Source organism: Spea bombifrons, chromosome 3 (assembly GCF_027358695.1).
Source record: "Spea bombifrons isolate aSpeBom1 chromosome 3, aSpeBom1.2.pri, whole genome shotgun sequence".
Classification (NCBI taxonomy): Eukaryota; Metazoa; Chordata; class Amphibia; order Anura; family Pelobatidae; genus Spea; species Spea bombifrons.
Window position 1 is genome coordinate 81,971,604 of NC_071089.1, and position 17,494 is coordinate 81,989,097.

At 52.8% G+C, this 17,494-nt stretch overlaps 1 non-coding gene and 1 pseudogene across 1 annotated transcript; both read right to left on the reverse strand.

Annotated features, from left to right (window-relative positions):
* Window positions 1-306: 306 nt before the first annotated feature.
* Window positions 307-415, reverse strand: LOC128487651 (uncharacterized; annotated as a pseudogene).
* Window positions 416-598: 183 nt separating this feature from the next.
* On the reverse strand, window positions 599-717 carry LOC128486591 (5S ribosomal RNA). Its single transcript, XR_008352880.1, has one exon. It is a non-coding gene; the product is annotated as a 5S ribosomal RNA (ribosomal RNA).
* Between the last annotated feature and the right edge of the window lie 16,777 nt (window positions 718-17,494).

Below are 17,494 nucleotides of genomic sequence, written 5' to 3' on the forward strand. Positions count from 1 at the left end.
CTCCCCGGACTGTGAGAAAAGAAAAAGCCTACAACACCTGGTATTCCCAGGCGGTGTCCCATCCAGGCCCTATCCTGCTTAGCTTCCGAGATCAGGCGCTTTCAGGGTGGTATGGCCGCAGGTGTGAAACCTTTTTATTCTACTTCTCTTATTCTGTTGCTGCTGCTGCTTGTCGTCAGACAGAAATAATTATAAGCTCTGGGACAGGACAGAGAAGGTGAGAAGGTTCAAATAAGGGTTTAAAGCTTTGATGATGAGCAAGAAACACATGGCAAAAAGCTCTCCCCGGACAGTGAGAAAAGAAAAAGCCTACAACACCTGGTATTCCCAGGCGGTCTCCCATCCAGGTACTAACCAGGCCCAACCCTGCTTAGCTTGCGAGATCAGGCGCTTTCAGGGTGGTATGGCCGCAGGTGTGAAAGCTTTTTATTTTACTTCTCTTATTCTGTTGCTGCTGCTGCTTGTCGTCAGACAGAAAGAATTATAAGCCCTGGGACAGGACAGAGAAGGTGAGACGGTTCAAATAAGGGTTTAAAGATTTGATGATGAGCAAGAAACACATGGCAAAAAGCTCTCCCCGGACAGTGAGAAAAGAAAAAGCCTACAACACCTGGTATTCCCAGACGGTCTCCCATCCAGGTACTAACCAGGCCCAACCCTGCTTAGCTTCCGAGATCAGACAAGAGCGGGTGCTTTCAGGGTGGTATGGCCGCAGGTGTGAAAGCTTTTTGTTTTACTTCTCTTATTCTGTTGCTGCTGCTGCTTGTCGTCAGACAGAAAGAATTATAAGCCCTGGGACAGGACAGAGAAGGTGAGAAGGTTCAAATAAGGGTTTAAAGCTTTGATGATGAGCAAGAAACACATGGCAAAAAGCTCTCCCCGGACTGTGAGAAAAGAAAAAGCCTACAACACCTGGTATTCCCACACAGTCTCCCATCCAAGCCCAACCCTGCTTAGCTTCCGAGATCATGCGCTTTCAGGGTGGTATGGCCTCATGTGTGAAAGCTTTTTATTTTACTTCTCTTATTCTGTTGCTGCTGCTGCTGCTTGTCGTCAGACAGAAATAATTATAAGCTCTGGGACAGGACAGAGAAGATGAGAAGGTTCAAATAAGGGTTTAAAGCTTTGATGATGAGCAAGAAACACATGGCAAAAAGCTCTCCCCGGACTGTGAGAAAAGAAAAAGCCTACAACACCTGGTATTCCCAGGCAGTCTCCCATCCAGGTACTAACCAGGCCCAACCCTGCTTAGCTCACCGGTTTCTAAAACCAAAGGTGTTGCTATTCTCCTCCACAAATCGCTCTCTTTTCGGCTGTTGGACATCTGGAGGGACTCTGACGGCAGGGCCCTTTTCCTGAAGGGTTATATTGGTAATCAAAAAGTTACCCTTGGTAATGTTTACGCTCCAAACATTGATCAACCTATATTTCTTAGTAAAATGTTGGCTGCCTTGGGTGATTTTCGTGAGGGCCTTACGGTTTTTGGGGGGATCTCAACATGACCCTGGATCCAGCTAAAGATTCCTCGGCCCGTTCTTCGCATATTCCTTTCTCTAAAATTAAGAGGGTTAAAAAATGGCTCCATTTAAACCAACTGGTCGACGTCTGGAGGGCGCAACATCCTACGACTAAAGATTTTACTTTTTATTCCCATCCACATGATAGGTATTCCAGAATTGATGCCCTATTTCTTTCCCATTATCATCTACCACAACTTCATTCTACTGAAATTGGCATACAATCATTTAGTGACCATGCGCCGGTCCATTTAACTTTACGTTTCACTGACTCGCCCCCCAGGCCGTGGAATTGGAGGCTTAATGAGAACATATTGAACGATCCCGTGTATGCCTCGGAGTTATTGACTCACCTCCGCAATTACTTTGCGGAAAATGTCTCGGATGCTGTTCCATATCCTACGGTCTGGGAGGCCCATAAGGCGGTTATTAGAGGCCATTTAATCAAAATTTGCTCTAAAATTAAACATTCCAAGCGGGCTCAGGTTCTCTCACGAAGCAGATTTATCAATTGGAACAATCTCACAAGTCTACCTTGGCGGCAGACATACTACCCCAATTACAATCCCTAAGACACCAATTGGCCTCCCTCTTAGATACAAGGATGAAGCGTACTTTCCTTCTGACTAGGAAACTTTTCTATGAATGGGGGGACAAACCCGGCAAACCCGGTGGCTAGAGCTCTCCGAACTCAAAGGGCAGCCTCTTTTATACCCAAAGTTAGGGATCATGGGGGAGTTCTTCATCATGATTCTGCTAAAATTGCGGATTGCTTTCATGCCTATTATAAGGCGCTCTATACTCTGCCTTCTCCGATGGGTTCCGATCCTGCTTATCGAGCCTCCATAGATACTTATCTCTCTAAGTATCTACCACAACGTCTCCCCGCTCTGGCTAGGGAATCCCTCAATGCACCTGTTACTGCCGAAGAGGTGGCTGCAGCTTTACGACTGACTCCGAATGGGAAGGCTCCTGGGCCGGATGGCTTCACGGTCCGCTATTATAAACATTTCCTGCCGGTTTTGGGCTCATAGTTGGTGAGTTTGTTTAACGCCCTGGCTTCTAATGCCCAATTAGACCCTCACACTAACCTAGCGTATATTTCGGTTATCCACAAACCAGGCAAAGACCCCGAACAATGTTCGAGCTATCGCCCCATCTCCTTAATCAATACAGATGTGAAACTGTTGGCGAAGATTATGGCTCGGCGTCTTCAGCCCTTCATTCCCTCTTTAATACACAGGGACCAGGTTGGCTTTGTCCCTGGGAGGGAGGCCAGGGACAATACGATTCGGATTCTTAATCTCCTTACACATGCCCAGGTTACCAGGACACCCATGGCCCTCATTTCTATGGACGCCGAAAAGGCGTTCGATAGGGTCGCTTGGGCGTTTTTGTTTAGGGTTTTGGAGGTGATTGGCATTGGAGGTAATTTTCTGTCCCTTGCGCGGGTGCTGTATTCTAACCCCTCTGCTCGGATAAGGGTCAATGGAATTCTCTCGGATAGACTTTGCCTTGCTAATGGCACGAGACAGGGTTGCCCGCTGTCCCCTCTCTTGTTCATATTGGCTATGGAACCTCTGGCCCAGGCACTTCGTGCAAATGAGGATATTGTGGGTTGTGAGGTTTCCGGGATCATTCATAAGGTGGCGATCTATGCCGACGATCTCTTGTGCATCGTCCAGGACCCATTCTCCTCCCTCCCACATATTTCTAGCGCATTGGTCGAGTATGGTGCCCTGTCAAATTTTAAAGTTAATATTCAAAAGTCCGAAATTGTGGGGCTTAATGTGTCGGATGCTGACCGGCATCAGATATCCAGCACTTTCCCATTTAAATGGCAGGCTAAGGCCATTAAATATCTGGGTCTGTGGATTCCCGCAGACCTTTCCTTACTTTTTTCTCTAAATTACGATGCGTTGTTGACGTCGGTGACCGCTGACTTACGCACGTATTGCAGTCTTAAAAATGAATATCCTTCCCAGATTCCTCTATCTTTTCCAGTCCCTCCCTATTTTTCTACCGCAATCCTACTTCCACTCCTGTCGTAGGGTTTTCATGAAATTTGTGTGGGGTGCCCGCTCATTGCGTCTCTCCTATCTGCATCTCACTATGCCCAAGGCTAAGGGGGGCATGGGTTTGCCCCATCTTGAATCCTACTGGAGGGCCTCTCACCTGCGTAGAGTGGTGGAGTGGTCCTTGGGGGTGCCGAAGTTGTGGCTCTCGCTGGAGGCTTCTTTCTTCGTGGGACACATCTCGGTTGCTCCCTGGCTGCCAACTCGTCATAGGCTGCTGACTGTACGCTCTCATCCCACCATCTCCGCGACCTTGCTGGTCTTTCGGAGATTGGCAGACAAACAGGCTCTGACCACTGTCCCTGGCCCCCTTTTTCCACTAATGAATAACCCGGTACTTACCTTGTGTGTTCGACATGATCTGTTGAAACTTTTGAAGCCTTAGCAGTCGGGCATCCTTCGTATCTGCCATGTACTTAAAGGTTCCGCTTTCCGGCCTCTGTCGGATTTAGTCTCACCGGATATCCAGTCTTTTCGTCTGTCCTTCCTGTATCATCAGCTAAAACACTACCTGGGTACCCTGTTACCTAACCCCCAAATTAGTAGGGATTTAACGGCTTTTGAGGTTTTATGTGATGCTGGTTCTGAACCGCCCCACCTTCTTTCTCGACTTTACGCCCTTCTACTGGAGAGTCGGGTTGCCACGAAACCCTTCTTTCTCAGTTTGTGGGAGAGGGATCTTCAGCTAACTTTTACGGACTCCGAATGGGATGTGTTGATTAGTCTGGTTCATAAGGGTTCCTTCTCCACTAGACTCCAAGAGTGTTCTTATAAACTCCTTTCCCGGTGGTATAGGGTGCCAGCTGAACTACACATCTTCCTTCCGCAGGTCTCGCCTCTTTGTTGGAAGTGTGGCCTTGATGAAGGTACCTTTATCCAGCTGTGGTGGGAGTGCGCTGATGTTCGTCCGTTCTGGCGTGCAGTGGTTGGGGTTATAAGGGACCTAACCGATCCAAACTTTGTGGCGTCCCCGGCTGCCTTATTATTTCATCATACCCGAGTTTCGTCTGGTTCGTACGGGCGCTCTCTGACGATTCACTTGGTGCAGGCGGCGAAGTCAATTATTCCTCGGTTCTGGAAACAGAGGGGACCTCCTCCGATTGCCGCATGGGTAGCTAGGGTGAATTTTATAATGCAAATGGAAGACCTGGTGGCCTCCTCCCAGGGCAAGGAATACAATAACGATATTAAATGGCTCCCCTGGGTTAGGTTCACGGCCTCCCACGCACTCGCGGCGGTATGTACTACCCAAGACCAGGCGCCGACCGATTAAATTTGTGTTTGCTCTTACTGTGACCCCGTCTGGGATTTTACTCACCTGTATTTTCATGCTCAGTGTCCCGACGATTGGTTGTGCATGCCTTTCTGGAGTACTTTGTTCTTATTGTTTTTTATTTTGGTTCTTGTTTTTGTTTCCAAAGCTCTCTGTGCTAATGCTGTTCTGGGGTACCGGCCGACCTATATTACTTTTATCTGTATTTTCGTGTTGCTCCAGTCCTTCCCGGCTGGTAGTTATCTTAGGAGTCTGCCGGACTCTGGTATGCCGTTCTTATCCGCAATGCTATGGCAGGACTTATGTCTCTTTTTTCGATTGCTGTTATGGGAGTTTTCTCCCGAATTGACTCTTTATCTGTATGCCATATGTTTTGTATGTATACATGCCTCAATAAACGGTGATTTGGAAAAAAAAAAAAAAAAAATCACTGCCTCTGGGCAACATTGGGGGGGGTAAAGCCAATGGAGCTGGGCTCACAGAGGGGAGCGGGCAGAGGCCAGCGGCACTCTGCCCCGAGGGCAGCGCTTCAGCTGCATTTGTAAAATCCAGTGGCACCACCAACTCTGTGGCTGCCTGACTGGACCCTCCTTGGTTACTACGGTCAGGCTTGGGAACAAGTGGAGGGGGTGAGCAGAGGCCAGCAGCGCTCTGCCTCGAAGCCAGCAGTTCAGCTGGGGGATCTGGCTGGGACATGCAGGGGGGGTCTTGGTCAGTTTCTGTGCCATATTGCGGGGAATAGGGCAAAGTGTCTGGGGTGAGGGAAGGGAGTAGGCAGAGGCCAGTTGCGCTCTGCTCGGATGTTTGTGCTTCTGGTGGGGGCACAATACTCACAGGATCCACTGGGGCACACTGCTGAGCACGGTCAAAGAGTTCTCGGTAGGCCTGCTCCAGGAATCATTCTTGGTAAACCAAATAATCAAACTCCCGGATCTCCTCGCACTGATATTTCGATGGGCTCCCAAATTCTTGGTCCTCTTGTAGGCTTTCCATTATCAATCCCGGGCCACCAAAGTCATCGCCCTCTGGCATGTAATCATCCTTCAGCTCTGGACACATCTGCACGGCCTGCCAATACAGGGCCCGGTATCCACAATCCACAGTCATTTCAAGTGGAAGCAATTTCTCCAACTGAGCCACCAAGTTCTCTTGAGGCTGCTCTCCCAGGTACTGCATTCGTCAATCTAGTTGTAGCACGTACCATTCCTTGGAGGATGGGAGGACTATTCCCCGGACACCCTGGTCCACTCTGAGAGCCTCCATCCAGGCATTTATATAACTTGCGACTCTGCAGTGCACCAACACGTCCTGTACTGCTGGAACCATCTTTGGCTTGCTGCTGGTATACTCGCTGGTACTCCGCTGGGACGTTTGCAAGGAGGATCCCGCCGCTGCCACCAATGTAACGGGTTCACCAAGAGAGCTGTAGTAACTCCCAGAGATCACCAACATGTATCCTCCTGTTGTCCCCGGAATCACTTCCAGCACCAGTCAGCATGCGCACCTTGGAACCCTGCTATGTGTACCCAATAAGTAGACACAACTACCTTGAATTGAGTACAGCAGGAATGAACATTTTATTACACCCAGACCACGTTCAGTTCAGGCCAGTTGTCATCACAGACACCACCGTCGCCTTCAGCTAGTCCCACACACACCCATATCACAGTCACTTAAGGCCGGATGTGCCAAAAGACACCACCGTCGCCTTCAGCCAGTCTCACAACAACCACTACCATGACCGCCTCAAGCTGGTTGCACCAACAGACACCACCGCCGTCATCGGCCAGTCTCGCATACACCCAAACCACATTCAGTTCAGGCCAGTTGTGCTCACAGACACCACCGTCGCCTTCAGCCAGTCTGACATACACCCATATTACGGTCACCTAAGGACAGATGTGCCAAAAGACACCACGTCGCCTTCAGCCAGTCTCACAACCACCACTACCATGACCGCGTGAAGCTGGTTGCACCAACAGACACCACCTCCGTCATCGGACAATCTCACATACACCCAAACCACGTTAATTTCAGGCCGGTTGTGCCAACAGACACCACCGTCGCCTTCAGCCAGTCTCACAACCACCACTACCATGACCGCCTGAAGCTGGTTGCACCAACAGACACCACCTCCGTCATCGGACAATCTCACATACACTCAAACCACGTTCATTTCAGGCCGGTTGTGCCAACAGACACCACCGTCGCCTTCTGCCAGTCTCACATACACCCTATACACCCTTATCACGGTCACCTAAGGCCGGATGTGCCAAAAGACACCACCGTCGCCTTCAGCCAGTCTCACAACCACCACTACCATGACCGCCTCAAGCTGGTTGCACCAACAGACACCACCTCCGTCATCGGCCAATCTCACATACACCCAAACCACGTTAATTTCAGGCTGGTTGTGCCAACAGACACCACAGTCGCCTTCAGCCAGTCTCACATACACCCATATCACGGTCGCCTTAGGCCGGATGTGCCAAAAGACACCACCGTCGCCTTCAGCCACTCTCACAACCACCACTACCGTGACCGCCTCAAGCTGGTTGCACCAACAGACACCACCGCCGTCTTCGGCCAATCTCACATACACCCAAACCATGTTCAGTTCAGCCTGGTTGTGCCAACAGACACCACCGACGCATTCGGCCAGTCTCACAACCACCACTACCGTGACCGCCTCAAGCTAGTTGCACCAACAGACACCACCGCTGTCATCGGCCAATCTTGCATACACCCAAACCACGTTCAGTTCAGGCCAGATGTAATCACAGACTCCACCGTCGCCTTCAGCCAGTCTCACACACACCCATATCACAGTCACCTAAGGCTGGATGTGGCAAAAGACACCACCGTCGCCTTCAGCCAGTCTCACAACCACCACTACCATGACTGCCTCAAGCTGGTTGCACCAACAGACACCACCGCCGTCATCGGCCAGTCTCGCATACACCCAAACCACATTCAGTTCAGGCCAGTTGTGCTCACAGACACCACCGTCGCCTTCAGCCAGTCTCACATACACCCATATTACGGTCACCTAAGGACAGATGTGCCAAAAGACACGTCGCCTTCAGCCAGTCTCACAACCACCACTACCATGACCGCCTGAAGCTGGTTGCACCAACAGACACCACCTCCGTCATCGGACAATCTCACATACACCCAAACCACGTTAATTTCAGGCCGGTTGTGCCAACAGACACCACCGTCGCCTTCAGCCAGTCTCACAACCACCACTACCATGACCAGCCTGAAGCTGGTTGCACCAACAGACACCACCTCCGTCATCGGACAATCTCACATACACTCAAACCACGTTCATTTCAGGCCGGTTGTGCCAACAGACACCACCGTCGCCTTCTGCCAGTCTCACATACACCCTATACACCCTTATCACGGTCACCTAAGGCCGGATGTGCCAAAAGACACCACCGTCGCCTTCAGCCAGTCTCACAACCACCACTACCATGACCGCCTCAAGCTGGTTGCACCAACAGACACCACCTCCGTCATCGGCCAATCTCACATACACCCAAACCACGTTAATTTCAGGCTGGTTGTGCCAACAGACACCACAGTCGCCTTCAGCCAGTCTCACATACACCCATATCACGGTCGCCTTAGGCCGGATGTGCCAAAAGACACCACCGTCGCCTTCAGCCACTCTCACAACCACCACTACCGTGACCGCCTCAAGCTGGTTGCACCAACAGACACCACCGCCGTCTTCGGCCAATCTCACATACACCCAAACCATGTTCCGTTCAGCCTGGTTGCGCCAACAGACACCACCGACGCATTCGGCCAGTCTCACAACCACCACTACCGTGACCGCCTCAAGCTAGTTGCACCAACAGACACCACCGCTGTCATCGGCCAATCTTGCATACACCCAAACCACGTTCAGTTCAGGCCAGATGTAATCACAGACTCCACCGTCGCCTTCAGCCAGTCTCACACACACCCATATCACAGTCACCTAAGGCCGGATGTGGCAAAAGACACCACCGTCGCCTTCAGCCAGTCTCACAACCACCACTACCATGACTGCCTCAAGCTGGTTGCACCAACAGACATCACCGCCGTCATCGGCCAGTCTCGCATACACCCAAACCACATTCAGTTCAGGCCAGTTGTGCTCACAGACACCACCGTCGCCTTCAGCCAGTCTCACATACACCCATATTACGGTCACCTAAGGACAGATGTGCCAAAAGACACCACCGTCGCCTTCAGCCACTCTCACAACCACCACTACCGTGACCGCCTCAAGCTGGTTGCACCAACAGACACCACCGCCGTCTTCGGCCAATCTCACATACACCCAAACCACGTTCAGTTCAGCCTGGTTGTGCCAACAGACACCACCGACGCATTCGGCCAGTCTCACATACACCCATATCACGGTCACCTTAGGCCGGATGTGCCAAAAGACACCACCGTCGCCTTCAGCCAGTCTCACAACCACCACTACCGTGACCGCCTCAAGCTGGTTGCACCAAGAGACACCACCGCCGTCATCGGCCAGTCTCGCATACACCCAAACCACGTTCATTTCAGGCCGGTTGTGCCGATAGACACCACCGTCGCCTTCTGCCAGTCTCTCATACACCCTATACACCCTTATCACGGTCACCTAAGGCCGGATGTGCCAAAAGACACCACCGTCGCCTTCAGCCAGTCTCACAACCACCACTACCATGACCGCCTCAAGCTGGTTGCACCAAGAGACACCACCGCCGTCATCGGCCAGCCTCGCATACACCCAAACCACATTCAGTTCAGGCCAGTTGTGTTCACAGACACCACCGTCGCCTTCAGCCAGTCTCACATACACCCATATTACGGTCACCTAAGGACAGATGTGCCAAAAGACACCACGTCGCCTTCAGCCAGTCTCACAACCACCACTACCATGACCGCCTGAAGATTGTTGCACCAACAGACACCACCTCCGTCATCGGACAATCTCACATACACTCAAACCACGTTCATTTCAGGCCGGTTGTGCCAACAGACACCACCGTCGCCTTCTGCCAGTCTCACATACACCCTATACACCCTTATCACGGTCACCTAAGGCCGGATGTGCCAAAAGACACCACCGTCGCCTTCAGCCAGTCTCACAACCACCACTACCATGACCGCCTCAAGCTGGTTGCACCAACAGACACCACCTCCGTCATCGGCCAATCTCATATACACCCAAACAACGTTAATTTCAGGCTGGTTGTGCCAACAGACACCACGGTCGCCTTCAGCCAGTCTCACATACACCCATATCACGGTCGCCTTAGGCCGGATGTGCCAAAAGACACCACCGTCGCCTTCAGCCAGTCTCACAACCACCACTACCATGACCGCCTCAAGCTGGTTGCACCAACAGACACCACCGCCGTCTTCGGCCAATCTAACATACACCCAAACCACGTTCAGTTCAGCCTGGTTGTGCCAACAGACACCACCGACGCATTCGGCCAGTCTCACATACACCCATATGACGGTTACCGTAGGCAGAATGTGCCAAAAGACACCACCGTCGCCTTCAGCCAGTCTCACAACCACCACTACCGTGACCGCCTCAAGCTGGTTGCACCAACAGACACCACCGCCGTCATCGGCCAATCTCGCATACACCCAAACCACGTTCAGTTCAGGCCAGTTGTAATCACAGACACCACCGTCGCCTTCAGCCAGTCTCACACACACCCATATCAAAGTCACCTAAGGACAGATGTGCCAAAAGACGCAACGTCGCCTTCTGCCAGTCTCCCAACCACCACTACCATGACCGCCTGAAGCTGGTTGCACCAACAGACACCACCTCCGTCATCGGACAATCTCACATACACTCAAACCACGTTCATTTCAGGCCGGTTGTGCCAACAGACACCACCGTCGCCTTCTGCCAGTCTCACATACACCCTATACACCCTTATCACGGTCACCTAAGGCCGGATGTGCCAAAAGACACCACCGTCGCCTTCAGCCAGTCTCACAACCACCACTACCATGACCGCCTCAAGCTGGTTGCACAAACAGACACCACCTCCGTCATCGCCCAATCTCACAAACACCCAAACCACGTTAATTTCAGGCTGGTTGTGCCAACAGACACCACCGTCGCCTTCAGACAGTCTCACATACACCCATATCACGGTCGCCTTAGGCCGGATGTGCCAAAAGACACCACCGTCGCCTTCAGCCAGTCTCACAATCACCACTACCGTGACCGCCTCAAGCTGGTTGCACCAACAGACACCACCGCCGTCTTCGGCCAATCTCACATACACCCAAACCATGTTCAGTTCAGCCTGGTTGTGCCAACAGACACCACCGACGCATTCGGCCAGTCTCAAAACCACCACTACCGTGACCGCCTCAAGCTAGTTGCACCAACAGACACCCCCGCCGTCATCGGCCAATCTCGCATACACCCAAACCGCGTTCAGTTCAGGCCAGTTGTAATCACAGACACCACCGTCGCCTTCAGCCAGTCTCACACACACCCATATCACAGTCACCTAAGGCCGGATGTGCCAAAAGACACCACCATCGCCTTCAGCCAGTCTCACAACTACCACTACCATGACCGCCTCAAGCTGGTTGCACCAAGAGACACCACCGCCGTCATCGGCCAGTCTCGCATACACCCACACCACATTCAGTTCAGGCCAGTTGTGCTCACAGACACCACCGTCGCCTTCAGCCAGTCTCACATACACCCATATTACAGTCACCTAAGGACAGATGTGCCAAAAGACACCACGTCGCCTTCAGCGACTCTCACAACCACCACTACCATGACCGCCTCAAGCTGGTTGCACCAAGAGACACCACCGCCGTCATCGGCCAGTCTCGCATACACCCAAACCACATTCATTTCAAGCCAGGTGTGCCAATAGACACCACCGTCGCCTTCTGCCAGTCTCACATACACCCTATACACCCTTATCACGGTCACCTAAGGCCGGATGTGCCAAAAGACACCACCGTCGCCTTCAGCCAGTCTCACAACCACCACTACCATGACCGCCTCAAGCTGGTTGCACCAACAGACACCACCTCCGTCATCAGCCAATCTCACATACACCCAAACCACGTTAATTTCAGGCTGGTTGTGCCAACAGACACCACGGTCGCCTTCAGCCAGTCTCACATACACCCATATCACGGTCGCCTTAGGCCGGATGTGCCAAAAGACACCACCGTCGATTTCAGCCAGTCTCACAACCACCACTACCGTGACCGCCTCAAGCTGGTTGCACCAACAGACACCACCGCCGTCTTCGGCCAATCTCACATACACCCAAACCACGTTCAGTTCAGCCTGGTTGTGCCAAAAGAAACCACCGACGCATTCGGCCAGTCTCACATACACCCATATCACGATCACCTTAGGCCGCATGTGCCAAAAGACACCACCGTCGCCTTCAGCCAGTCTCACAACTACCACTACCATGACCGCCTCAAGCTGGTTGCACCAACAGACACCACCGCCGTCATCGGCCAGTCTCGCATACACCCAAACCACATTCAGTTCAGACCAGTTGTGCTCACAGACACCACCGTCGCCTTCAGCCAGTCTCACATACACCCATATTACGGTCACCTAAGGACAGATGTGCCAAAAGACACCACGTCGCCTTTAGGCAGTCTCACAACCACCACTACCATGACCGCCTGAAGCTGGTTGCACCAACAGACACCACCTCCGTCATCGGACAATCTCACATACACCCAAACCACGTTAATTTCAGGCCGGTTGTGCCAACAGACACCACCGTCGCCTTCAGCCAGTCTCACAACCACCACTACCATGACCGCCTGAAGCTGGTTGCCCCAACAGACACCACCTCCGTCATCGGACAATCTCACATACACTCAAACCACGTTCATTTCAGGCCAGATGTGCCAACAGACACCACCGTCGCCTTCTGCCAGTCTCACATACACCCTATACACCCTTATCACGGTCACCTAAGGCCGGATGTGCCAAAAGACACCACCGTCGCCTTCAGCCAGTCTCACAACCACCACTACCATGACCGCCTCAAGCTGGTTGCACCAACAGACACCACCTCCGTCATCGGCCAATCTCACATACACCCAAACCACGTGAATTTCAGGCTGGTTGTGCCAACAGACACCACCGTCGCCTTCAGTCAGTCTCACATACACCCATATCACCGTCGCCTTAGGCCGGATGTGCCAAAAGACACCACCGTCGCCTTCAGCCAGTCTCACGACCACCTCTACCGTGACCGCCTCAAACTGGTTGCACCAACAGACACCACCGCCGTCTTCGGCCAATCTTACATACACCCAAACCACGTTCAGTTCAGCCTGGTTGTGCCAACAGACACCACCGACGCATTCGGCCAGTCTCACATACACCCATATCACGGTCACCTTAGGCCGGAAGTGCCAAAAGACACCACCGTCGCCTTCAGCCAGTCTCACAACCACCACTACCATGACCGCCTCAAGCTGGCTGCACCAACAGACACCACCGCCGTCATCGGCCAGTCTCGCATACACCCAAACCACATTCAATTCAGGCCAGTTGCGCTCACAGACACCACCGTCGCTTTCAGCCAGTCTCACATACACCCATATTACAGTCACCTAAGGACAGATGTGCCAAAAGACACCACTTCGCCTTCAGCCAGTCTCACAACCAGCACTACCATGACCGCCTGAAGCTGGTTGCACCAACAGACACCACCTCCCTCATCGGACAATCTCACATACACCCAAACCACGTTAATTTCAGACCGGTTGTGCCAACAGACACCACGTCGCCTTCAGCCAGTCTCACAACCACCACTACCGTGACCGCCTCAAGCTGGTTGCAACAACAGACACCACTGCCGTCTTCGGCCAATCTCACATACATAAAAACCACGTTCAATTCAGCCTGGTTGTGCCAACAGACACCACCGACGCATTCGGCCAGTCTCACATACACCCATATCACTGTCACCTTAGGCCGGATGTGCCAAAAGACACCACCGTCGCCTTCAGCCAGTCTCACAACCACCACTACCATGACCGCCTGAAGATTGTTGCACCAACAGACACCACCGCCGTCATCGGCCAGTCTCGCATACACCCAAACCACATTCAGTTCAGACCAGTTGTGCTCACAGACACCACCGTCGCCTTCAGCCAGTCTGACATACACCCATATTACGGTCACCTAAGGACAGATGTGCCAAAAGACACCACGTCGCCTTCAGCCAGTCTCACAACCACCACTACCATGACCGCCTGAAGCTGGTTACACCAACAGACAATACCTCCGTCATCGGACAATCTCACAGACACTCAAACCACGTTCATTTCAGGCCAGATGTGCCAACAGACACCACGGTCGCCTTCTGCCAGTCTCACATACACCCTATACACCCTTATCACGGTCACCTAAGGCCGGATGTGCCAAAAGACACCACCGTCGCCTTCAGCCAGTCTCACAACCACCACTACCATGACCGCCTCAAGCTGGTTGCACCAACAGACACCACCTCCGTCATCGGCCAATCTCACATACACCCAAACCACGTTAATTTCAGGCTGGTTGTGCCAACAGACACCACCGTCGCCTTCAGTCAGTCTCACATACACCCATATCACGGTCGCCTTAGGCCGGATATGCCAAAACACACCACCGTCGCCTTCAGCCAGTCTCACAACCACCTCTACCGTGACCGCCTCAAGCTGGTTGCACCAACAGACACCACCGCCGTCTTCGGCCAATCTTACATACACCCAAACCACGTTCAGTTCAGCCTGGTTGTGCCAACAGACACCACCGACGCATTCGGCCAGTCTCACATACACCCATATCACGGTCACCTTAGGCCGGAAGTGCCAAAAGACACCACCGTCGCCTTCAGCCAGTCTCACAACCACCACTACCATGACCGCCTCAAGCTGGCTGCACCAACAGACACCACCGCCGTCATCGGCCAGTCTCGCATACACCCAAACCACATTCAATTCAGGCCAGTTGCGCTCACAGACACCACCGTCGCTTTCAGCCAGTCTCACATACACCCATATTACAGTCACCTAAGGACAGATGTGCCAAAAGACACCACTTCGCCTTCAGCCAGTCTCACAACCAGCACTACCATGACCGCCTGAAGCTGGTTGCACCAACAGACACCACCTCCCTCATCGGACAATCTCACATACACCCAAACCACCTTAATTTCAGACCGGTTGTGCCAACAGACACCACGTCGCCTTCAGCCAGTCTCACAACCACCACTACCGTGACCGCCTCAAGCTGGTTGCAACAACAGACACCACTGCCGTCTTCGGCCAATCTCACATACATAAAAACCACGTTCAATTCAGCCTGGTTGTGCCAACAGACACCACCGACGCATTCGGCCAGTCTCACATACACCCATATCACTGTCACCTTAGGCCGGATGTGCCAAAAGACACCACCGTCGCCTTCAGCCAGTCTCACAACCACCACTACCATGACCGCCTGAAGATTGTTGCACCAACAGACACCACCGCCGTCATCGGCCAGTCTCGCATACACCCAAACCACATTCAGTTCAGGCCAGTTGTGCTCACAGACACCACCGTCGACTTCAGCCAGTCTGACATACACCCATATTACGGTCACCTAAGGACAGATGTGCCAAAAGACACCACGTCGCCTTCAGCCAGTCTCACAACCACCACTACCATGACCGCCTGAAGCTGGTTACACCAACAGACAATACCGCCGTCATCGGCCAATCTCGCATACACCCAAACCACGTTCAGTTCAGGCCAGTTGTCATCACAGACACCACCGTCGCCTTCAGCCAGTCTCACACACACCCATATCACAGTCACCTAAGGCCGGATGTGTCAAAAGACACCACCGTCGCCTTCAGCCAGTCTCACAAACACCACTACCATGACCGCCTCAAGCTGGTTGCACCAACAGACACCACCGCCGTCATCGGCCAGTCTCGCATACACCCAAACCACATTCAGTTCAGGCCAGTTGTGCTCACAGACACCACCGTCGCCTTCAGCCAGTCTCACATACACCCATATTACAGTCACCTAAGGACAGATGTGCCAAAAGACACCACGTCGCCTTCAGCCAGTCTCACAACCACCACTACCATGACCGCCTCAAGCTGGTTGCACCAACAGACACCACCGTCGCCTTCAGCCAGTCTCACAACCACCACTACCATGGCCGCCTCAAGCTGGTTGCACCAACAGACACCACCTCCGTCATCGGACAATCTCACATACACACAAACCACGTTCATTTCAGGCCGGTTGTGCCAACAGACACCACCGTCGCCTTCTGCCAGTCTCACATACACCCTATACACCCTTATCACGGTCACCTAAAGCCGGATGTGCCAAAAGACACCAACGTCGCCTTCAGCCAGTCTCACAACCACCACTACCATGACCGCCTCAAGCTGGTTGCACCAACAGACACCACCTCCGTCATCGGCCAATCTCACAACCACCCAAACCACGTTAATTTCAGGCTGGTTGTGCCAACAGACACCACCGTCCCCTTCAGACAGTCTCACATACACCCATATCACGGTCGCCTTAGGCCGGATGTGCCAAAAGACACCACCGTCGCCTTCAGCCAGTCTCACAACCACCACTACCGTGACCGCCTCAAGCTGGTTGCACCAACAGACACCACCGCCGTCTTCGGCCAATCTCACATACACCCAAACCACGTTCAGTTCAGCCTGGTTGTGCCAACAGACACCACCGACGCATTCGACCAGTCTCACATACACACATATCACGGTCACCTTAGGCCGGATGTGCCAAAAGACACCACCGTCGCCTTCAACCAGTCTCACAACCACCACTACCGTGACCGCCTCAAGCTGGTTGCACCAACAGACACCACCGCCGTCATCGGCCAATCTCGCATACACCCAAACCACGTTCAGTTCAGGCCAGTTGTCATCACAGACACCACCGTCGCCTTCAGCCAGTCTCACACACACCCATATCACAATCACCTAAGGCATGATGTGCCAAAAGACACCACCGTCGCCTTCAGCCAGTCTCACAAACACCACTACCATGACCGCCTCAAGCTGGTTGCACCAATAGACACTACCGCCGTCATCGGCCAGTCTCGCATACACCCAAACCACATTCAGTTCAGGCCAGTTGTGCTCACAGACACCACAGTCGCCTTCTGCCAGTCTCACATACACCCTATACACCCTTATCACGGTCACCTAAGGCCGGATGTGCCAAAAGACACCACCGTCGCCTGCAGCCAGTCTCACAACCACCACTACCATGACCGTCTCAAGCTGGTTGCACCAACAGACACCACCTCCGTCATCGGCCAATCTCACATACACCCAAACCACGTTAATTTCAGGCTGGTTGTGCCAACAGACACCACAGTCGCCTTCAGCCAGTCTCACATACACCCATATCACGGTCGCCTTACGCCGGATGTGCCAAAAGACACCACCGTCGCCTTCAGCCACTCTCACAACCACCACTACCGTGACCGCCTCAAGCTGGTTGCACCAACAGACACCACCGCCGTCTTCGGCCAATCTCACATACACCTAAACCACGTTCAGTTCAGCCTG